Raw genomic sequence first — 24,614 nt, forward strand, 5'->3', positions numbered from 1 at the left:
AAACTACCCGCAAAAATTATCAATAGCCCACTTGAAAATCTTCCAAAACGCCTAAATTCTCCTTAGAGAGAATCTGTTCAATTTTTCCCCAGCACACTATTACATTTTTACCTAAATTATTATCAGTTCTCACCAAATGGGTAGCCTTGTGTGATTGAGCTGTTTTTTTTCTAAATGAAGTAATTTGCTTCAAAATATATTAACTTTGAGTGCGAAAGAAGTGTGGCTTTCTGATCTTTAAGCCTTCTATCAATACAGAAGTTTAGTATACAATAAAGATACTATCTCAAAATACTGAGACAAAGATGAAGGCTTTTTTTACAACACTTATTTTTGAAAGAGAGAGAGAACGTGAGCAGGGAAGGGACAGACAGAGTAGGAGACACAGAATCCAAAGCAGGTTCCAGTCTCCGAGCTGTCAGCACAGAGCCCAATGAGAGGCTCAAACTCACGAACGGTGAGATCATGACACGAGCTGAAGTCAGATGCCCAATGGACTAAGCCACCCAGGCGCCCCAAAGATGAAGGTGTTTAATAAACAGTACTGAGACAACTGGACAGCCGTTTGAAAAAATAAAAATAAAAATTAGATCCATTACTCAGCACACACAAGAATAAAACCCATACAGATCAGGAATCTAAATGTAAAAACCAAAAAATCATACAAGTATTAGAAGAAAATGGATGAATTTTCTATAACCTCAGTGTGGGGCAAGGGTTTCTAACTATGACTCAAAACCTAAATGCAATATAAGAAGAGACTAATTACTTTCATTACATAAAAATAAAAAGGAAAAAAGACTGCAATGCAAAAAATACCCTAGACAAAACTGAAAGGCAAATTACATACTGGGAAAAAAATATTTGTAACATATCTTGGGCAAAAGACTAATATCTCTAAATATATAAATAACTTTAAAATTTTAGGACAAGACACTAAAAAATCATACAGAAAAATGAACATGACACGAACAATTTTTAAAAGAGATAAACAGGCTCTTAAACATGTAAAAAGGGGCATGTGGGTGGCTCAGTGGGTTGGGCATCCAACTCTTGGTTTCAAGTCAGGTCATGATCTCACAGTTCATGAGTTTGAGCCCTGCGTCAGGCTCTGTGCTGACAGTGTGAAGTCTGCTTGGGATTCTCTGTCTCCCTCTCTCTCTGCCCCTCCCTCTCAAAACCCACTCCCTCTCCCTCTCTCAAAAATAAATAAAACTTTTGTAAAAATGTGAAAAGATCCTTAAATTCAATCAGAATGAAAGAAACTCTAATCAAAACTACTCTGAGATTTTTTAAATGATCAGATTGGCAAAAATTAAAAATCTTGATGACATATTCTGTTGTAGAGGTTGTGGGAAAATAAGCATTCTCATCTACTGGTAGGAAAGCAAAAGAGTACAACCTATATGGAGGAAAACAGTTATATCTAACAAACCTACATATGCATTTACCCTATGCCCCAGTAATCACACTTTTAGGAATTTACCCTGAATATACACTTCAAAAATTCTTAAAATACATATGCACCAGATTATTCATTACAGAATTATTTTTAAATAATTTGTAAATGCAAAAATATTAGAAACTACCTAAATTGCATACTAGAGATTGGTTGAACATACTATGATATGTACACATATAATGGAGTTTTAGAAAACTATAAAAAATGACCTCTATACATTCATATAGAATGATTTACAGGATATACCATGTTAGTACAAAAACCAAAGTGAAAATTTTTGTTTCTGATCATGTGAAACTAGCCATATCATTATAAACAACTTAAACACTGATGAAAATATGTGGAAAAATGCTTTCAGACATTGGCTTAAAAGGAGTGGAAGACTAAGAGAAAGGAAACAAATAAGTTGAGTCCTAGGATCTCTCATGTTTTTCCTGGAGGCAATTTTCAGACCATGGGGCAAAAAAGGGGAAATCCAAGAATAATATAGTTATCTTGCTGAGTTGAGGAATAAAAATTAGCATTTAGGAAGACTGAGGAAGCTAAAAATTGTGGAACAGAGAACGGAGCTATGTAAAGAACTCCAGAAGTCTGGATAAGGATCCGGTGAGTCTTTGGATGAACTATAATCTGAGCGTGTACAGAATGACAATTATCCTGAAGCTGAGCAAAGAACAAGGGACCTATTAGCTGAAATTTTTCTGGAGCTCACATAGGGATGGGAAATATTTGGATTCCATTCATCCAGAATATAAAAATCTTGACAACCCTCCAAAAAAGATCGTGACTTAGTAGTAGGGCTAATTAGCCCAATGCAAAGGTTTCTATAAATCTTTTCTAACAAAATTTTAAAACAAGCCTTGGAAAGATCAACCAAATCTGCAAATAACTTAACTGCCTTCCAAAAAACAAATTTCAATACTGTTTTCAAGTAGCATTTTATTTTTTTAAGTTTGTTTCTTTATTTATTTTGAGAGAGAAGAGAGTGCGCATAAGTGCACAAGCAGGTGAGGGATAGAGAAAGAGGAAGACGGAGTATCCCAAGCAGGCTCCATGCTGTCATCGTGGATTCCAACTCAGGGCTTGATCGCATGAACCATAAGATCATGATTTGAGCTAAAACCAAGAGTTGGATGCTTAACCAACTGAGTCACCCAGGCACACCACATTTCAATACTTTTTAAAGAACAACAACAAAACACAAACACTCAACAATGTAACATTTACAAAGTCTGCCATCCAATAAAAACATTACTAGGTATGCAAACAATCAGCAAATTGTGACTTAAAACCAGGAAGAAAATCATCACTAGAAATGACAAAAGTAATTAAATTAGCAGACAATGAATTTAAAAAGCTACTGTAAATGCTCTCAAGGATTTAAAGGAAAACATGAAGCTACTGAGAAAAATGGAGAGAAATGAAAAAATGAAATGAAATTTCTGGAAGTGAAAAATACTGTATATGAAATGAAAACTTTACTAGATGGGATTAACAGCAGCCTAGACATAAAGAAGATCAATGAACTTGGAAACATGGCAAAACAAACTGAAAATACTGAAAAAATAGAAACACAGCTTCAGCAACCTGTGGGAAAATGTCAATTGGTCTAACACAAGTAAAACTGAAGTTTCATAATTGTGTATGTGTGTGTAATAATATTTGAATACAGCCCAAAACTTTCTAAATTTAAAGAAAACTATACATTGACAGACTCAAGAAGCTCAATGAGTCCCAAGAAGGATAAAACACCAAGAAAAATACACTAAGGTCATCATTATCAAATTTCTGAAAATCATAAATAAAAAGAAAAATTTAGAAGCAGCCAGTGGGAGAAAAAAAACAGTAAGAACAAAGCAACAAAAATGACTGTAGACTTCTTATTAGAAACTAAAACAAAGAAAACTGTCAGTCTAGAATTCTATATCCAGCAAAAGTATCTTTCAAAAATGAAGGTGAAAGAAAGATCTTTTTCAGACAAACAACAAGAAAATATGTAACCAGAAGATTTATTCTGAAAGTTACAAGAAACATTAAAAAAAGTTCTTCAGTCGGAAGGAAACTGACACCTGATGGAAATTTGGACTATGTAAAAAAAATAAGTGACACAAAGATAAAAATGTACATTACATATGAAAAACTTTTCTTCTCACTTTCTCGTTTCTTTAAAAAATAATTGATTATAGGGGCTCCCGGGTGGCTCAGTCAGTTAAACGTCCAACTCTTGATTTTGGCTCAGGTCATGACCTCAAGCCCCACACTGGGCTCTGTGTTGACACTGCAAAGTCTGCTTGGGATTCTCTCTCTCTGCCTCTCTCTCTGCCCTTTCCACATGTTTTCTCTCTCTCAAAATAAATAAATAAACTTTAAAAAATTGATTATTTAGAAGGCAGGGGTAACCCAAACTTGTAGGAAAGGCTCGGGGAATCTAGGACACCTAGCAGCCAAAATGAAGGTAAAGATGCTGAGCCTGAACCCAGAAAACTATGTCCACAAAACCAAGCCAGACTTACAAAGAATTCCAAGAAACTGTGATCCTACCTTATGTCCTTTTGAGATCCCGTGAGAATATGTATGGAATTAAACTGGAATTAAACTGAAAATCAGTAACAGAAAGCAGGAAAATCTCCAAACACTTGGAAATAAAACAACACAGTTCTAAGTAATCCATGGGTCAACAAGTCATGAAGGAAATTTAACAATATACTGAACTGAACAAAAATGAAAATACGCTTATCAAAATTTGTGGGATACAACTAAAGCAGTTCTGACAGGGAAATGTATAGCACTAAAGATAAAAGTTTTCAAATCAATAAACTATGCTCCTACCTCAAGAAACTAGAAAAAAGGAGCAAAATAAAAAATTTTTGCAAAATTTTTGCTTTGCAAAAGCAAGCAGAAGCAAAGAAATTTTAATAAATACAAGGCCATATATCAATGAAATTGAACTCCTAGATATACACCTAGGAGAAATTAAAAGATATATTCATACAAATACTTGCAGCAAATGTTCATCGTTTTTCATAATAGTCAAAAACTGGAAGAAACTCAAATGTCTATCAATGGACACCTATATAAACAAAATATGGTGTAGCCATACAACAAAATACTATTCAACGGCAAAAGCAATTAAGGGCTGATACATGCTACATGGATGAATGTCAGCAACACTGTGCCAAGTGAAAGAAGCCAACATAAAAACTACATATTGTCTATATTTATGTGAAATTTCTACAAAAGAAAAAAACTATAGAGACTGAAAATTGACCAATGGTTGCCTGGGGCTGTGGATGGAAACTGACTGTAAACAGACACCAAGGAAATCTTTGGGATGAAGAAAATGTTTTAAAACTGGATAGTGGGGATGGTTGCACAACTGAATAAATTTATTAAAACTTGTCTAACTCTACCTGAAAATGGGTTAAGTTCATTATACATAAATTATACCTCAATTTAATTATTTAAAAAGATATATATAAATCAGTAAAACTAAAAAGAAAAAATAGAAAAAAATCAGTGTCACTAAAAGCTAGTGCTTGGAAAACTAATAAAATTAGTAAATCAATAAACTGACTAACTCTAACAATATGGACAATCCTATATCTACAGTGAAACAGAGTATCACTACAGACCCCACAGACATTAAAAGGAATATAAGGGAATATTATGAACAACTGTATGCATGTAAAAGGAATATAAGGCAATATTATGAACTGTATGCATGTAAATGCAACAACTTATTTTTCATTTCTCTATTTATTTATTTATGAAAGAAGCAGAGAGAGACAGAGAGAGAGAGAATATCCCTGGCAGGATTCATGCTCATGCAGCCTGACATAGGGCTCAATCCCACAACCCTGGGATCACAATCTGAACCAAAATCAAGAGTCAGATGCTTAACTGACTGAGCCACCCAGATACTCCTAAACTCAACAATTTAAATAAAATGGACCAATTGCTACAAACAAAATGCTAAAAACAAAAGTCACTAGAATACTCACCCAATATGAAATGGATAATCTAAATAGTCCTATAGCTAGCAGACAAATTGAATACATAGTTTAAAAATTCCCCAAAAGAAATCTCCAGGTCCAGATGGTTTCACTGGAGAATTCTTTCAAATTTTTAAAGAAAAGCTAACACCAATCCTACACAATCTATTTCAGAAAATAGAAGAGAAGACCCTTTCTATTTCATTTTATGAAGCCAATTTTGCTGCTATCAAAGCTAGACAAAGGCAGCACACAAAAAAACTACAAATCAATATCCCACATAAATATAAATACAAAATCCTGAATAAAATATTACTAAATGGAATTCAGCAACATGTAAAAAGAAGTATATACCATAACCAAGTGGAGCTAATTCTAGGGATGCAAGACTATTCACTATTTGAAAAATAATTAATATTATTCACCCTATCAACAAGCTAAAGAAGAAACATTATGCAATAATATACAATGGTACAGAAAAAGGATGAAAAAAATTCAACATCTATTCATTATTTTTTAAAAAACTCAGAAAACTAGGAACAGAGATCTTCCTCAGCTTAATAGAAAGAATCCACACAAACCTACAGTAAACATGATACTTAAGAGTGAAAGATTAAATTCCCCCCCTTATATCAAGAACAAAGCAAAGATGCCTACTCTCACTATTATTAATTTTTTTTTACATTTATTTATTTCTGAGAGACAGAGCACAAGCAGAGGAGGGGCAGAGACAGGAGACACAGAATCTGAAGCAGGCTCCAGGTTCTGAGCAAGCATTCAGCACAGAGCCCAATGCAGGGCTCAAACCCACAAACTGTGAGATCATGACCTAAGCCGAAGTCTGACACTTAACCAACTGAGCCACCCAGGCGCCCCTCACTATTCTTAGTCAATATAATACTAGAAGTTCCATCCAGTTGCAGTAAGGCAAGAAAATACAAAGAAAAGACATACAGATTAAAAGGAAGAAATAATAATATCCCTATTGCAGATGACACATTGTATACAAAGAAAATCCCAAAGAATCTATTATTAAAAAACTCCCAGAACTACTAAGTGACTTCAGGAAGGTCATAGGATACAAGGTCAACGTATCAAAATCTACTTCTAAATACTATGATTGAACGTGTAGAAATTGAAATTAAAAATTCAATACATGGGAATGCAAGCTGGTGCAGCCACTCTGGAAAACAGTATGGAGGTTCCTCAAAAAACTAAAAATAGAACTACCCTACAACCCAGGAATTGCACTATTAGGCATTTATCCATGGGATACAGCTGTTCTGTTTCAAAGGGACACATGCACCCCCATGTTTATAACAGCACTATCAACAATAGCCGAAGTATGGAAAAAGCCCAAATGTCCATCGATAGATGAATGGATAAAGAAAACGTGGTACATATATATACAATGGACTATTGCTCGGCAATCAAAAAGAATGAAATCTTGCCATTTGCAACTACATGGATGGAACTGGAGGGTATTATGCTAAGTGAAATTAGTCAGAGAAAGACAAAAATCATATGACTTCATTCATATGAGCACTTTAAGAGACAAAACAGATGAACCTAAGGGAAGGGAAACAAAAATAATATAAAAACAGGGAGGGGGACAAAACAGAAGAGACTCATAAATATGGAGAACTGAGGGTTACTGGAGGGGTTGTGGGAGTGGGGATGGGCTAAATGGGCAAGGGGCACTAAGGAACCTACTCCTGAAATCATTGTTGCACTATATGCTAACTAATTTGGATGTAAATTTTAAAAAATAAAAAATAAAATTAAAAAAAACTCAATACAATTTCCAATTATTCAAAAAATGAAATTCTTAGGTATAACTAACAAAATATGCATAGAACTTACAGAATGAAACTTTAAAAATGCTGATGAAGGAAATAAAAGAATATTTAACCTAATGGGGAGACCAACCTAATATTCATGGTTCAGAAGACTCAACATACTAAAGATATCAACTCCTCCCTACCTCCACTTTGATCTCTGGGTTTAACACAATTCCTCAAAATATGAACTAGATGTTTTTTGTACCACTGACAAGTTTATTCTAAAATAAACATATAGTGGCGCCTGGGTGGCTCAGTCAATTAAGCGTGTGACTCTTGATTTTGGCTCAGGTCATGATCTCACAGTTCGTGAATTCAAGGCCCATGCTGGGCTCTGCACTGATGGTGCAGAGCCTGCTTGAGATTCTCTTCCTCTCTCTCTCTCTCTCTGCCCCTCCCCTGATCACACTCTCTCGCTCTTTCTCTCAAAATAAACATTAAAAAAATTACAAAAATAATAAAATGTACATATATAGGGGTGCCAGGGTGGCTCAATCAGTTAAGTGTCTGACTCTTAACATTGGTTCAGTCATGATCCCAGGGTTGTAAAATCAAGCCCCATGTCAGGCTCTACACTGAGCATGGAGCCTGCCTGAGATTCTCTATCTCTCTTTCTCTCTCTCTTTCTCTACCCCACTACCCTCTGAAAATTTAAAAAAAAAAAAAAAACACTTTTAGTTTAAAAAAATACATAATGAGATAGTAAAGCATACCCACTAGAATGGCTAAAATTAAAAGGTTTAACAGGAAGCATTGGTGAGAACATGGAGTAGTAGAGCTGTCATACAATGCCGATGAGAATGTAAAGTACGACCTCTTTGAAAAATAGTTTTGTAGCTTCTTATAAAGCTAAATATAGATTTCCCAAGTTCTATGATCCAGCAATTGTACTTTTAGGCATTTACCTGAGAAACTAAAAATATGCCCACAAAAATTTTTACATAAATGTTCACATCATCTTAATTAAGAATAACATCAGGGGTGCCTGGCTGGCTCAATCAGTTAACCATCGGACTTCGGCTCCTGTCATGGTCTCACGGTTTGCGCGTTTGAGCTTCGCACTGGGCTCTATGCTGATGGCTCAGAGCCTGGAGCTTACTTCATATTCTTTGTCTCTGTCTTGCCCCTCCTATGCTCATGCTCTATCTCTCTCTCAAAGATAAATTAACATAATTTTTTTTTAAAGAATAACACCAAACTGGGAACTCAAATGTCCATTAACAGGTGACTGTATAAACAAATTGTGATGTATCTATACAATGCATTATCAATCAGCAATTAAAAAAACAAGCTAATGAACACACAACAGTGTGAAGGAATTTCAAAAACATGTAGAAAAAAAAGCAGACACAAAAAAGTACATGTTGTAGGATTCTGTTTAGAAGAAATTCTGGAAGAGACAAAACTAATTTATGGTGACAGGAAGCAGATCAGTGGTTGCCTAGATCCAGTGATGTGGGTAAATGATTGTGAAGGGGCATGAGAAAGCTTTTGGAGGTTACAGAAGTATTGTATAATTTGACTGTATAAATGGTTACACAGGTGTAAACATCTGTTAAAATTCAATGAGCTGTATAATTTATAAAGGTACATTTTATATATAAATTACACCACAGTAAATACAAATTACGCCACAGTAAAACTGATTAAAAATTGTTTTAGGGGCACCTGGGTAGCTCAGTTGGTTAAGCGTCTGACTCTTGGCATCAGCTCAGGTTATGATCTCACTGGTTTGTGGGTTTAAAACCAGCATTGGTCTCCATGTTGACAGTGTAGGACCTGCTGGGGATTCTCTCTCTCTGCCCCTCCCCTGCTCACGTGCTGTCTCAAAATAAAATAAACTTAAAAAATTGTTTTAAAACAAAATGTGGAAAAGTATATATAGGCATTCCTTACTTTGCAGGTGTGCAGGACTGTAAAAAATAACCACTCAAACTGACACTGCAAAGTAATCTTAACAATCAATAGAGGAAATTAGAATTGTTCCGTGACCTTTAAAAAAGTTTTTGAAACCATTAAAAACTCCTACAGGGAAGTAAAAAAAGAGTGAAACTAATATTTATTTAATACATTATAATCTGAGACATTAAGAACAGCTGAGAATTACAGGGTTGGCTTTTTCTCATCCTATAATTTATAATACAGAGTAAACATCTTTTCTATGCCTTGGAAAATTGTCAAGCTTTTTCGTAAGTTTGGATCAACTTCCAGTATTTTATGTATCCTTGGAGCTTTCAAGGTCATGAAATATCTCCAAGAGTTCCTCTAATGTGAAGTTTTTTTTTGCTGGTGTCATTTTTTTCTGGACATTTTCATCCTTTTTGTCTCAACCACTTTCCTGACTTATGCCAGTAAGTTCACATTCACAAAGCTCCTTAGGCTACATGTCTAGAGACTCTTGAAGGTAGGAGTGTCGACATTTCCAGTGTCCACTATTTATTCTATAATTCCATTTTCTAAGATTTTATTTTTTTTAAGTTTATTTATTTTGAGAGAGAGAGAGAGAGAGAGAGAGAGAGAGAGAGAGAGAAAGAGAGCGAGCACATGCAAATGGGGAAGGAGTAGAGAGAGAGGAGAGAGAGAATCACAAGTAAATTCCATGCTGTCAGCAAGGAGCCCAATGTGGGGCTCTATCCCATAAACCATGAGATCTTGACCTGTGCAGAAATCAAACGTTGGATGCTCAACAGACTGAGCCACCCAGGTGCTCCTTAAAGATTTTAAGTAATCTGTACACCCAACATAGGGCTTGAACTCACAACCCCAAAATCAAGAGTCACATGTTTTAATGACCAAGCCAGCCAGAAGCCCCTATAATTCCATTTTTATTCAATTTGAATTTCACTGACTGCATTATCACTTTCGTTTATTTGCTGCACTTTAATTTAGGTGGTCAACTCCCTCTACACATTTTTGTAAAATGTCATGTGGGTTTATCTCTGGGAGACAAGAAGGCAACACAACTATATGCTTTGCTGTCTGTGCATAAACTAAATAACAGTAACCAATCTCTGACAGACTGAAAGCCGCTAGGTGATTGGTTACCTATCATGGTGCATATCTGTCATATGCAAAGTAGTCTGTGGACTAAAGGGCTAACAGTGACATTATTGCTTTAAGCAATTACTCAGAGAAAATGCCATGGTAACTGAAATTTGAACTGTTTACATAAGACTGGTATTATTTAAACCATATGTATGTATGTGTATAAACACACACACATATGAGAATGATAAAGAGAATGAAAAAAAAAGAATAAAGGAAATGCAGCAAAATATAAATTAACAATAGCTAAGTCTGGATAAAGGGTATATAGTTCTTTGTGCAATTCTTGAAAGCCTTTTGTAAATTTGAAATTATTTCAAAATAGTTAAAAAGAAAACTTGCTGTGAAGGCACCTATCAAAATTACAAACCTATTTACTCTTTGACCCAGCAATTCCACTTCTGGGAATTCATCCCACATATATACTGCACATGCACAAATTAATGTCAGTACAAGACTATTCACTACAGTTATTTGTAATATTCAGAGACTGAAAACATCCCAAGAATGAATTTATCTATCAGGAGACTGATAAATAGCACAGTGGAATACCAAGCATCTGTTTGGTGGTATTCCACCAAAGAAAAACTTTTCTTATGTATTAATATGGAAAGACTTTTTTTTTTTAATGTTTTTTATTTATTTTTGGGACAGAGAGAGACAGAGCATGAACGGGGGAGGGGCAGAGAGAGAGGGAGACACAGAATCGGAAACAGGCTCCAGGCTCCGAGCCATCGGCCCAGAGCCTGACGCGGGGCTCGAACTCACGGACCGCGAGATCGTGACCAGGCTGAAGTCGGACGCTTAACCGACTGCGCCACCCAGGCGCCCCATAATATGGAAAGACTTTTAAAGAATACATTGTAGAGTAACGAAATCAAGAAAAAGAACAGTGTGTTATCTGTTTTGTAAGAAAAGTGGGGAAAATATATATCCAGATTTGCCCCTATCTGTATAAAGAAATGCTTAAAAGAGACCTAAGAAACTAATAAAATGTATGTGGGCAGGAGGAAACAGGGGCAGAAGAGTAGGACAGGAATGGGAATAAGACAATATATACCTAATATGCAACCATTTCATTTTTGAACGATGTAACTGTGTTTCTCATCACAAAATAAGATAAAATTACTAAGATTGAAGTAGATGGCAGAACTATAAGGACTCAAATGAAAAGCTGCCCCTGAAATATTATTAGTTGGGAAAAAGCAAGATGCAGAACAGTATACTTACTATAAAATGATCCCTGTTGTGCAAAAAAGCACACACATTTACCTATACCAAAAAAATGCTTGGAAGATACATAATCAGATATTAACACTACTGGCCTCTTAGAGGTGAGTCTGGAGATAATTGTGGGTGGGCAGAATCTGATGTTTTATTTTTTTATCTAATTTTTTAAAAAAATTTAATTAAAAAAAATTTTTTAATGTTTATTTATTTTTGAGAGAGGGGGAGACAGCAGGCAGGGAAGAGGCAGACAGAGAGGGAGACAGAGATTCCCAAGCAGGCTCTGTGCTGTCAGTGCAGAGTCTGATGCGGGGCTCGAACTCACAAAGAGTTCTCACCTGAGATCATGACCTGAGCTGAAACCAACAGTCAGACACTTAAGTGACTGAGTCTCCCAGGTGCTCCAAGATTTTATTTTTTAAATAATCTCTATACTCAATGTAGGGATCAAACTTAAACACTGAGGTCAAGAGTCACATCCTCTACCATCTGAGCCAGCCAGGTACCCCTTTTATATCTTTTTAAATTGGAGTATTGTTTATATATAGTGAAAAACCAAGGATCTTGAGTTCAATGAGTTTGGGCAAATGTATACAACCATATAATTTACCACTCTATCAAAATAGGGAAAAAAAATTTAAATTTTTAAAAATGTTTATTTTTGATAGGGAGACCAAGTGCGAACGGGGGAGGGGCAGAGAGAGAGGGAGACACAGAATCTGAAGCAGGCTCCAGGCTCTAAGCTGTCAGCACAGAGCCAGACACGGGGCTCGAACTCACAAACTGTGAGATCATGACCTGAGCTGAAGGTGGATGCTTAACCAACTGACCCACCCAGGAGCCCTGAAAAAATATTTTAAATTTATTTATTTATTTTGAGAGTGAGAGCATAAGGGGGGGAGGCAGAGGAGGGAGAGGGAGGGAGACAGTTAGAGAGAGGGAGGAAGGGAATCCCAAGCAGGCTCCACACTGTCAGCAGAGCCCCAACACAGGGCTTGAACTCACGAACCGTGAGATCATGCCCTGAGCTAAAATCAAGAGTCAGAAGCTTAACCCAATGAGCCACCTAGGTGCCCCAAAGTATGAAAAATATTTATCCCTTTATGGGGAGAAGTTCTACCATCATTAACACTGCCAGTTGCAACTTAAAATGCTTAACTACCATTAATTTATTCAGGAAATATTCATTTAGAGCTTAACAATGTCAAGGACTGTTCCAGGCCTTAAAAATATACCATGAAGGGGCGCCTGGCTGGCTCAGTCAGTTGAGAGTCGACTTCGGCCCAGGTCATGATCTCCTGGCTCGGCTGGTGGTTCAAATGCCTCTTTGCTGACAACTCAGAGCTTGGAGCCGGCTTCAGAGTCTGTGTCTCCCTCTCTCTCTGCCCTTTCCTGCTCACGCTGTGCCTCTCTTTCTCAAAACTAAATAAACATTAAAAAAATTTTTAATATATACCATGGAAAAGAAATAACCCCTTGTTATGAAGGAGCTCGTATTCTTGTTAGGGAGAGAAAGTGAACACATTGAGGAAGAAGCAAATACATGTCAGATGAAAGTCACAGAACAAAAATTAGTATCTTTTTAACATGGTTACTAAGAATCCTAAAGGATGTTTAAGTTTGTGTGGGTGTATCTTCCAAGTGTACTTGTAATATTAAAATTCAACAATTTTATTATTGTTGCTACACATCTCTTATCCCAAATATTCCTTATTTGAAATTTTACTGTTTGTAACCCAATAATATATGCTGAAAAAATACTAGCCTTAAAAACATGCATGAAAAATATACAATCAAGTGAAAGAAAATTAAGCAACAACAATTTAAAACATCCTGGTAAATTATAATCCAAACAATTCTAGAGGCAGAAAAGAATTGGGCAGAGCTAATGTGAAAAGTAGAGTGAGCATGAATTAAACAAAGAGGTTCTCTGGGTGCTGGATGTCTTTAACAGTGAAAAAGAGATCAGGAAGAAAAATAAAGAACAGGGGTAGCACTGTAATGAACCCAAAAACATACCAGCGTAGAGCTACCAGGAAGCTTATCAAGCTCAGCCTGGTGAGGATCTATCCATGTGAATGGACTATCACAGTGGAATGAATCAAAATAAAATAATGGTTACTATATGTCCAACCACCTTCTTAATATCTGGACGTGGATGTTTCACAGAATCTTAAACAACATGTTTACAACTCAAATCCTAATTTCTCTGTGATCTACCCTTCTCTAGTCTTCCACAACTCACTAAATGGTACCTTTGTCCATCCAGTTCCTTAATTCACAAATATGGCAATGATTCTTAATCCCCCCTTTCTTTCAATCACTGTTTTTCTTCAATTAACAATATTTAACTGTAAATTTACCAGCCAGGCAATGATCTTTCCAGACAACAAAGAATATAAAAGAGAAAACAGTCCCTACCTTATGGAGCTTACATTCCACCATTCCACTATTCTCTTCTTGAATCTATTTCCTAAGTATATCTCCAATCCATCCATTTATTTCTATAGCCACTGCCTTCCCTTTAATCCAATCCAGCACCATTTTTTATAAGAAACACTGCCATGGTCTCCCATCTATTTTCCCTACTTCCATTTACAACCCTCATAAATCAGTCTGCCACACCACAGCCAGAGAAATATTTTAAAAATTCAAATCATATCTTGTCATTACCCTGTTTAAAACTTTTCAAAAGCTCCTATGTATAAAAGTACTTAGAATAAAATCCAGAGTCTTTAATATGGCTTACAGGACTCTGCCTGTACCTCATTTTTAGCTTCCTTAGCCTTTTTCACTTGCTCATCTTTTTGGAAGGACCTTTACACACACTATTTCCTCTGCCAAACAATTTCTTTTTTCATCTCCTTGTCACCTAGCTAACTTCTACTCATCTTTCACATCTCACACTAAATTTATCACTTCCTGAAAGAAGCCCTCCCTGACCCTCAGGCTAGGGTAGCGCCCCCCCCCCCCATTATAACCTCTCTTAGCATCCTTGTTTTTCTCCTTGGTAGCATTTATCTGACTTATAAAAGACCGTATCTTAGAAAGAGACCCATTAAGTCAGGAGTCATAGCTGCCTTATTCACTGGTGCATCTTTGGCACCTAGGACAATGGCTTGCATATACCAGGCAGTTAATAAATATTTGTCGTATAAATGAATTAATGATCCAACCACCGCTAGACTTGGGGCAGACACTAGTGTTTACTCTCTTTTGGGATAGGCTCTTCCAATCTATATATTTCAGAGAACGGATGCCTGAATTTATGTAGATGTGGTTTAGACTTAAACTATATACTTTTACATTATATTCTCACACAGTATTAGAATAGAGTACCTTGCACTTCTTGTGTTTCAAAACCAGGTGCAGTATACAAAAATAAACAGCAACAATCAGAAAATGAAATTAAAATATATTTTACAGTAACATCCCAAACTATAAAATATGTAGGAATAATTTAATGAAAGATTACATAAGACCTCTACACTAAAAACTATAAAACACTGCTAAAAGAAGTTAAAGAAGATCTAGATACATGGAAATACAGTACCACTCTCATAGGTTAGAAGTCTCATTATTGTTAAGATGACCCCTCTCCCAAAAGATTTATAGATTTAGTGCACTCCCATTCAAAACCCTTGCAGGCTTTTTCCCTCTATACTGAGAAGATGACTTTTATTTGGAAAGAGAAAAAGATTATGAATAGTCAGAACAATGCTGAAAAAAAAAACAAGGAAAAAAAATGGGAGGATTCACCAACCTGACTTCAACACTCACTATGAAGTGACAATAATCAAGACAGTGTGGTTGTGGCAAAAAGATGGACAAACAGATCCATAGCACATGATGGGAAGTATAGAAACAGACCAACTTATATCAAATGATTTTCAACAAGGGTGCCAAAGTAATTCAATAGAAAAAGGAACATCCTTTCAACAAAAGAACAAAAGAAAAAAGAAAAAAGTCAAGAACCTTGACTCCTACCTCAATGAATTCCTACCACATATCACATGCAAAAATCAATGTAAAAATAAGATAGGGGGATCCTGAGTGGCTCAGTCAGACTTAGGTTCAGGTCTTGATCTCCTGGTTCGAGAGTTGGAGCCCTACATCAGGCTCTTTGCTGTCAGGACACAGCCCACCTCAGATCCTCTATTTCCCTCTCTGTGCCCCATCCCCCTCAAAAATAAACATTAAAAATAAACTAAAATAAAATAAGGTAAAGAAAAGAGTCAACATGTATTAAATAAGTGCCCTTTGCTCACCAGGAATACTCACTGCCTCCCCTAACACACTGCTAGAGAAAACACTGCACACAAGATAAAGTGATACGCCAGTGGCACATATTTGTTGAGATTCTTGCCTTTTCTTGGTTTCCAAGCTTTAGCAAACTCTTCAGGTGAGCAACAGAAACCAGGTTGAATATGCCAAATTATGTGATTATATGAATTCCTTTTAGAGATCACCAGGGAGGTAATAAAGTTAACATAGTTTGGACAAACAATAGAATCCACACCAGTAAGGAATCCTACCATGACTAACCAGACACACTTTTATGTATCTTCTTACTAATATTCTATTTCTCTTGACTTGCCAGTAATTCACTCTTTTCAACTTTCTTATTACCCAATTTATCTAAATACACTTTCCAAGGTTAAGATTTCCTTTTCCTTTTTTTGTTACATTTTAGACTGCAATCTTCCAAACCACTGACAGTGATATATAAAAGGGAATTTTAATTGTAAATGTTATTCCATAATTTTTCAAGTGTTTGTAAAATGTAAGTTGAGTGAAATGTTATGCTAACATTATTTGGATCCACCTGATTACAACGAACAACCCCTATCCAGCATTCTGTGCTACCTCAAATTCACTTTAAGTATCCATACCAGCCACAAGGGGGTAGGGAGATATTTGCTGTTGGATCCCAGCACAGGATCTGAGGTGCAGACTTGGGCAATGAAGGTGCCAGGAGGGCTGTTTTGGGCCACATGGACCACTAGGTGGCCTGGTGGAAAACTGGCCTGCTGTTGATGTCACCAATGTGTAGGGGGTGGTCTTTCGGCTGGAAGACAGAGGTAAGAAGTAACATTGTACCCTAGGGTCAGCTCCTAGTCCAGGGCCCCATCTGTTGCAAGCATGTAGTAATTACTGATAAAAGACAGAACTAGTGATAGATTCAATTCTGAATCTATACCAGAAATGTGACCTCCCTATTTTCTCCCAAATCTGGATCATGTGGGTTTTTTTGTTTTAAAGTTTTTTTTTTAATTTATTTAAGTACTCTCCACAGCCCATGTCAGACTTGAACTCATGAGTCACATGCTCTTCTGACTAGGCCAGCCAGGTACCCCTGGATCCTGTGTTTTATACAAAGTGATTACTGTCAAAGGTAGGGAATCTTCAGAAATCATTGTGGAAATAAAAGTAACTATCAGCTCTGGGATTGTCATTATCACCAAAAATTTTGATCTCAACTACACCAGGCAACCAGTCCTCCCCATCGCTGTTCCTTGCTTCCAAAACCATGGAACCTTTTTAAATCTCATCACAGCCCAATGAACTTAAAGTTTTCATGTCAACACAACTGTGATCAAGATGAAACTGGATACAGTTACTCTGGGCTGCCAAGATATACCTGATCTCCACTTTACTGCTCTCATATGGATCAGCAGCCCTCATCCTCACCAATGGAAGTGGCTCAGGCAGCATGTTTTCTCAAAGGATGACCCCGTATACATTCTGGCTGAAAATGAGTAGGGAGATACAGTTGCATCAACCACCAGTGTGGAGATCTAAGCAGTGCTGCTTTGGGGCTGTCTTTGACATCTAAGGCTGTCAGGACTAAGCCATGTGAGTTTTGCTTTTCCTAGTCTATTGGCTTCTCTAACGCAGGTTCAACCTATTTGTTTCCACTGTTGATCTCTTTTACTTCAAAGACAAATACAGTCCTGCTGCTAAGGTGGCAAAATTGCTTCCAACATCAGTGTCTTCTGTAGGTTCTATTACAAATCTTGCCCCAAGCTGGGTCAACTCAGACATTTAACTCAGTAACACTCCTGCTGAACTTTGCATCTTGACTATCTAATGTAGAAAACATTTAAAGGATTTTCAACTACGATTTCTAAACATTTGACACAAACCATGGCATATGGGCATATCTGTTTCAGGTCTATCCTGTTACAATTAAGTGTCCTCTTTCTTAACTCAGAGTGAAGTATTCTTTAACCACATTATCCACCGCTTCTGAACAACCAAGTCCTGGACACATAGTCCTATATCCTTGGAAGGGTCCAATGAATAAAGTCACCCAGCAGAAACCTTACAGATCTCCCTGTTAACCTCTATTTCCACACTGACTCACAGCAACACTCTAAGTCTCTGCCTTAGGACTGCAGCCTGAAGTAATCAGAGTTCAATGATCTGAAGAGTTGAGAAAGATGTTTCTCACTGGAATTTGTAGACTGAAAAGCAGCAGTAGTACAGCCTTATTCATGCAATTAAATATTCCTGGGAATTTATATTCTCACTGACTCCAGCATATGAGCTCAAAGTGGTGACTTGTTTTTTTTAATTTTTTTAATGTTTATTTATTCTTGAGACAGAGACAGAGTGTGAACAAGGGAAGGGCAGAGAGAGAGGGAGACACAGAATCCAAAACAAGCTCCAGGCTCTGAGCTGTCAGCACAGAGCCCGACATGGGGCTCAAACCCACAAACTGTGAGATCATGACCTGATCCAAAGTCGGACACTTAACCGACTGAGCCACCCAGGCGCCCCATGACTTGTTTTTATAGCTCTTCATGCTTAAGTTATTTTTTAGGTTGTCTCTTTTTTTAAAAAAAAAATTTTTGTGGGGCGCCTGGGTGGCTCAGTCAGTTAAGAGTCTGATTCTTGATTTCAGCTCAGGTCATGATCTCACAGTTTGTGAGATGGAGCCCCAGGGTCGGGCTCTGCGCTGACAGCACAGAGCCTACTTGGGATTTTCTCTCTCCCCTTCCCCTGTTTGCACTCTCTCTCTTTCTCTGAAATAAATTAATAAACTTAGAAAATTAAATAAGTTTACTTTAATTTTTTTTGTATGGAAGTCTCAGGATGAACAACTGGCTGGATCTTCAGCTGCAAATATGCAGAAAGCATCTAAGAAGTTTCACAATATTGAAAGCTTATGTACAGAGGCAACTATTTAAAAATGCTGACACATCTCCAGTTCCTTAGCTTTGCATAGATAGGTCAGAGAGTTGGCTCTTATTAGGAGTTTGATATAGAGGAAAGGCACATGTAAAATAAGTGGTTTGTGCTATGATTTTTCCCCAAGAGACTACTTTCTAATCACTGAACTGAAGGCTTTTACTGAATATTTAGAAGGGGTACAAACCATTGTGTGGAATGCTTCAGAGACTTAAAGATGAACTAAGAAATTATACTTGTCCTTCTATGGCTTCTCTAAGAGAAATTGTGGAGATATTGATTTCTTTTACATACAAATTATTGAGTCTATGGTTCATCTGATAACAATTTCTTCACATTTTTTCTGAACCACAACTCTTCCCATTTGGTATCAAGTAAACTCATACTCTAGCAAAGATATTTTCAGGGCGCCTGGGTGGCTCAGTCAGTTAAGCGTCTGACTCTTGATTTCAGCTCAGGTCATGATCTCACAGTTTGTGGGTTTGAGCCCTGAGCCCGGGCTCTGTACTGACAGCATGGATCATGCTTAGGATTCATATTCATTCCCTCTCTCTCTCTCTCTCTCTCTCTCTCCCCCCCCCACCCCCGCTTATGTTCTCTGTCTCTCTCTTTCTGAAAATACATAAACATTAAAAATTTTTCAATTACATTTCATAAGCTATCTTTTCCTGTCACATTTTAAGAATCCTAAACAGTGTGTTCTTTTATTGATAGTTTTTCATTAGATATGGTTTCCTAAAAATGAGCTCTAAGTGTAACTCTAGAGAGTAGTAAACCTATTTGATCAACATCTCTTTGATCAACAACCCTTCACAGGTGTTTGCTTTAAAATTTTTTGAAGTAGCTTTATTGAGATATAACTGATATACAAAGAACTACACATATTTCATGTGGAGGTGTTTTTTTTTTTTAACTTGGTATATGGCACAAGTTTAAAATATAATTTTCATCAGAACTGTTCATGATCACAGCTATATTCTGTCACATGTAACTAAGAAAACTGTGATAAAGCCCATTTATTTATCATTAGCCTTCTAATTCAGTTTAAAATGATGTATGGGGGGGGGCACCTGGGTGGCTCAGTCGGTTAAGCGTCCGACTTCAGCTCAGGTCATGATCTCATGGTCCGTGAGTTCGAGCCCCGTGTCGGGCTCTGTGCTGACCGCTCAGAGCCTGGAGCCTGTTTCGGATTCTGTGTCTCCCTCTCTCTCTGATCCTCCCCCGTTCATGCTCTGTCTCTCTCGGTCTCAAAAATAAATAAACGTTAAAAAAAAAAAAAGACTGCAGAGATTAAATCTCCAGAAAAAAAATAAAAAAATAAAATCATCTATGGGTTGCATAGTCTCAACAAGATGTACAGTCTCACCAAGAATCCTAGCCTATTTCTGCTTCAAACAGCATAAAATCTCTTCTAGAATGGATGTGGAGGAAGAATATCTGTTGGCATATTACATTTCCACTTCAGGTGGTATGAAATAGTGGAGCTGCAACTTTTAAGTTATAGCTGAACACTTTAACTTATTGGATTAAATGAATGCAAACCCACCTTCCTTAACACACAGGAAGAAAACAAAGTCTTTCACATAATTTCATTACTGGAACAAGCACAAAAGAAGCATCCAAACCTACTGCCTAGTTTCTCTAAAAAATATCAACAAATATCCTAATTATCAATCCTAAATTATCAACACATATTCTAAAGCTAAGACTGACATTTTATATTAAATGTGTTATGTTAGCTTAAACTCTCATGTTGCCAAAACCAAATGACTCTAACTTTCAGGTTTTGATGATACTTTTTCCAGTTAAATCATCCTAACAATCCTAATGAAGTAAAAAGTTCCTTTAAAGGAGAAATTTCATAGGACCCTTGGTTAGGTTTCACTATGGTTCAGAAAGAGAAAAACTAACACCCCTACAACTGTCCCATCCAAAACAATGGTTCCCGATCTTTTATGACCCCAAACAGGGGTTTCTCAATCAAGAATGTGCCTAGGGAGATCCTTTGCCCATTCTGTCATGTGAGGTCACAGCCAAAAGCCTGTGATCTAGAAGGAAGCCCTCACCTGACCATCCTGGCACCCTTATCTCAGAATTCTGGCCTTCAAAACAGTCAGCAATACATTTCTGTTTATAAGCTATTCATCATCTAATCCCCGTTGGTGAAGGGGATCAATTGGTATAAACCAGTTATAAAGTAAGTCATAGGGATGTAATACACAACATAGGGAAGTCAGTAATACTGTAATAACTTTGTGTAGTGACAGACAGTAACTACACCTATGGTGAATGTAACATACAGCATAGAGAATTGTCAATAATATTGTAATAACTCTGTATAGTGACAATAACTAGACATATCAAGGTGATCATTTCGTAAAATATAAAAATGCTGAATCACTGTCATACACCTGAAACTAATACAATATTGTATGTCAATTATAATTCAGTTTTTTAAAAAATTTACAAATGAATGCACCTAAGCACTTAAGCTTTTTAAATTAGCTTTCATAAAAATTCTAGAATAGTTTTACTTCCATTCACATGTCATCCCATTGTACCACCCATAGAAGCACACAAATCATTACTTTTCACAAAATGTCAAGTAAGCTAATATTGAAAGCTTGACTCCTTTTTATATCAACAATGTAAAAATATGGCCACCATTAATTACCTATTATAAACAAGATGGTTTATATGTTATCACTACTCCTCACCACAATCTTTCAAATTATACATTATCTCTATTTTGCTGAAGCTGCTAGAGATTTAAAAAAACTTGTTAAAGGTCACAAATTTAGGAATTACCTCATTGCAAAGCTGCTACTTTTCTATATTATATCTTAGAATACTGATAGCAAGTAATCCCCAGAGCACACACATTTGTCCATTCATTCACGTAACAACTAATTAATGGAGCCTATTTAGCTCAACTGAAAGCATTAGTTAAGATCATTGCTATATGAGATACAGCCTAAAGGTCATGATTGTTCATTGTCCCAACTTGTAATCATTTGTCTCTAAATCAGGTTAAGTGAACACAAGCCAGCATAACTGGACTACAGCAGTTTAGTTTCCCAAATAATTTCTGTTGTGTGTTATGTCTTTCATTTTGAATTGACCACCATATGAAAACCAGCCTTGTGATAAACATTTTGATAGCTTTTACAAAACAGGACATTACACTGCCCTCTAATCCTGATGATATCATTTAGAAAGTTCTACTCATTTTCACCTAGAACTTAAAATACAAAATTTACATTTTTAGATCAGCTCAAAAACTTCCTTTAAAAAAAATCAGACAGAACCATACAATTTTTCCTTTTTTTGTCTTGGTTGTCACAAAATATAAAGTGACATGTGAATTTCATTACCAGTAACACGTCTCACTTTAGGGCCATTTGATTACCTTTCTTTCTCAAAAGACTTCTAACTTCTTCTGTAAGTCCAGATATTAACTACTGTATCTTTGGAAGGAGACAGACAACAACAACAAAAAATAAGGATGCTAGGATTCCCTACTCCTGTATGGAATTCACTAAAAAATCCAGGCTTTTCACAGATTCCAGCAATGTTTTCCTAAGAATACTATACATTAGTGTTCAATTTAGGTTCAACATTATACTAGAAGCGTAAGGTTCTCAAGAAACACTTAGAATCTGAGCACTATCCAAAAATTTTTTCCGTGTGTGAAAGTTACAGGAAACTTATATAAAAGAGATTACTACATATTCACCACATTACCAAAAAAGCACTCAAAACACAATTTGTTAGCTGAGTGTTCCACAAAGTCATCATTAAGATCAACAGTACGGGTAAACTAAAGAAATACCTCACCTGGAAACACATACAGACATTGCCATCCCAAAATCTCTAATAAGTCTAAAAAAATAAACAGTCTCTTCAGTTTTTCTTCATGACAACACTTACACTGTTTGCATATTTCTTTTTCATTTTTTTAAGATTTTATTTTTAAGTAATTGCTATACTCAACATGGGGCTCAAACTCACAACCTCAAGATCAAGAGTCACATGATCTAACAACTAAGCCAGCCAGTTGCCCCTGTTTGCATATTTCACTGAGAAAGTTTTAAGCATGTAGGAAATAAACTTGGTGTATTTGTAAGTTCAAGACTTGTATGAAACCATGTAATGACTTAAGACCTGAGAGGGGCGCCTGGGTGGCTCAGTCGGTTAAGCTTCCGACTTCGGCTCAGGTCATGATCTCATGGTCCATGAGTTCGAGCCCCGCGTCGGGCTCTGTGCTGACAGCTCAGAGCCTGGAGCCTGCTTCGGATTCTGTGTCTCCCTCTCTCTGACCCTCCCCTGTTCATGCTCTGTCTCTCCCTGTCTCAAAAATAAATAAAAACATTAAAAAAAAATTTTTTAAAAAAAGACCTGAGAAAGTACAAATGTATGCATTACTAATGACCAGAATTACTTCACGTTAAAAGAAATTAAATGCACTTCATTAATTCATTAGCAATTTCATATGTAGTTAGAAGCCTCTCTACCCATAAAAGTTTATTAAAAATTTCACTTATGCTTTTTATAAATTACAGTGAATTTCTCTACAAGAATGTGTGTGCAAGTAGGCTCTTCGCCAGCAGAGAGCCCAACATAGGGCCTGAACTCAGGACCCTGAGATCAAGACCTGAGCTGATATCAAGAAACCAACACTTAACCCACTGAGCCACCCAGGTGCTCCAAGAATTTGTGTTTTTAACGGATAAACTAGCATCAGCTGTTCAACATAAAAATGTTATGTAGGGGCACCTGGGTGGCTCAGTCAGTTGGCCCCAGACTTTTGCTCAGGTCATAATCTAGCAGTTTCTGAGTTCCAGGCCCCATCTGGCTTGCTGCTGTCAGCACAGAGCCCACTTCAGATCCTCTGTCCCCCCTTCTCTGCCCCTCCCCTGTTTGCATGCTCTCAAAAATTAACATTTTAAAAAATGTTGCACGGCCAATGGTAAATAAAAATACCAATTAAAAGCAGGCATATCTTGTTAATTAGAAAAATTACACAGGATACTAACAAAGTACTAGAGTGGTTATAATATTATAATATACAAACACTATCACAAATAAGGCGTGAGAGTAGTCGTGATGGGAGCCCTGAGAGAAGACCTCCAGGTTGGTCATTGGTGTCTGCCACGCGTATACAAATTTTTTAGTGTGTGCTTTAGCAATGCTGAATACATACTGAATATACATTCATTAATGAATAGTTATCTTTAGAAAATGCCAACTACCTAACAGCAGAAGACGGTCGTTTCTCCCACTGCACTCCCGACTCAGGCGCGTGTCTGCATCATCAGGCTGTGGGGAGATCACGTGATTCCCGCGAGAGTCCGCGGGGAGGGAAACCTCGTGGAATATGTCTGCGGGAAAGCGCGCACCCTGTCCACGCCCACAAAGCGCGAGGCGGACACGCCCACCAGCCCGCCTCTTAAAGCCTGGAGCAGACTCAAGGCGTGCCAGTGCCTCAGACTGAGCGCCAGCCGTACGATAACAATGACGTGGAAGACGCAGGAGGTTGCGGCTACAGCCACCACCAGGTACAGCGTGTGGTCTGAAGACTCAGGGTCAGCTGGAGGCTGGACATTGCCCAGATCAGCCAGAAGTCTAGGATGCTGTCGGCGAAGGCCACGGTGAGCTTGATGGTGGCCGAGAGAGGGGGCTGGCGGTGATCCTGCACCACCACCACCAGGCTCTGCTTGAGCGAATCGCTGTCCAGCACGGCCCGTACAGTGAGCACCTCGCCCGTGTGCAGCCCCACCGCGAAGAGCGCTAGCTTTGAGCAGACTGTAGAACAGCCAGGCGTTCTGACCAGAGTGGTTGTCCACCGCCACC

General features: G+C 37.3%; 1 protein-coding gene across 19 annotated transcripts in view; it reads right to left on the minus strand.

Annotated features, from left to right (window-relative positions):
- LOC131514100 (protocadherin gamma-C4) overlaps positions 1-24,614 on the minus strand; it is a 177,151-nt gene that overhangs the window by 39,179 nt on the left and 113,358 nt on the right. The window lies entirely within an intron of this gene.

Source organism: Neofelis nebulosa, chromosome 1 (assembly GCF_028018385.1).
Source record: "Neofelis nebulosa isolate mNeoNeb1 chromosome 1, mNeoNeb1.pri, whole genome shotgun sequence".
Lineage (NCBI taxonomy): Eukaryota > Metazoa > Chordata > Mammalia > Carnivora > Felidae > Neofelis > Neofelis nebulosa.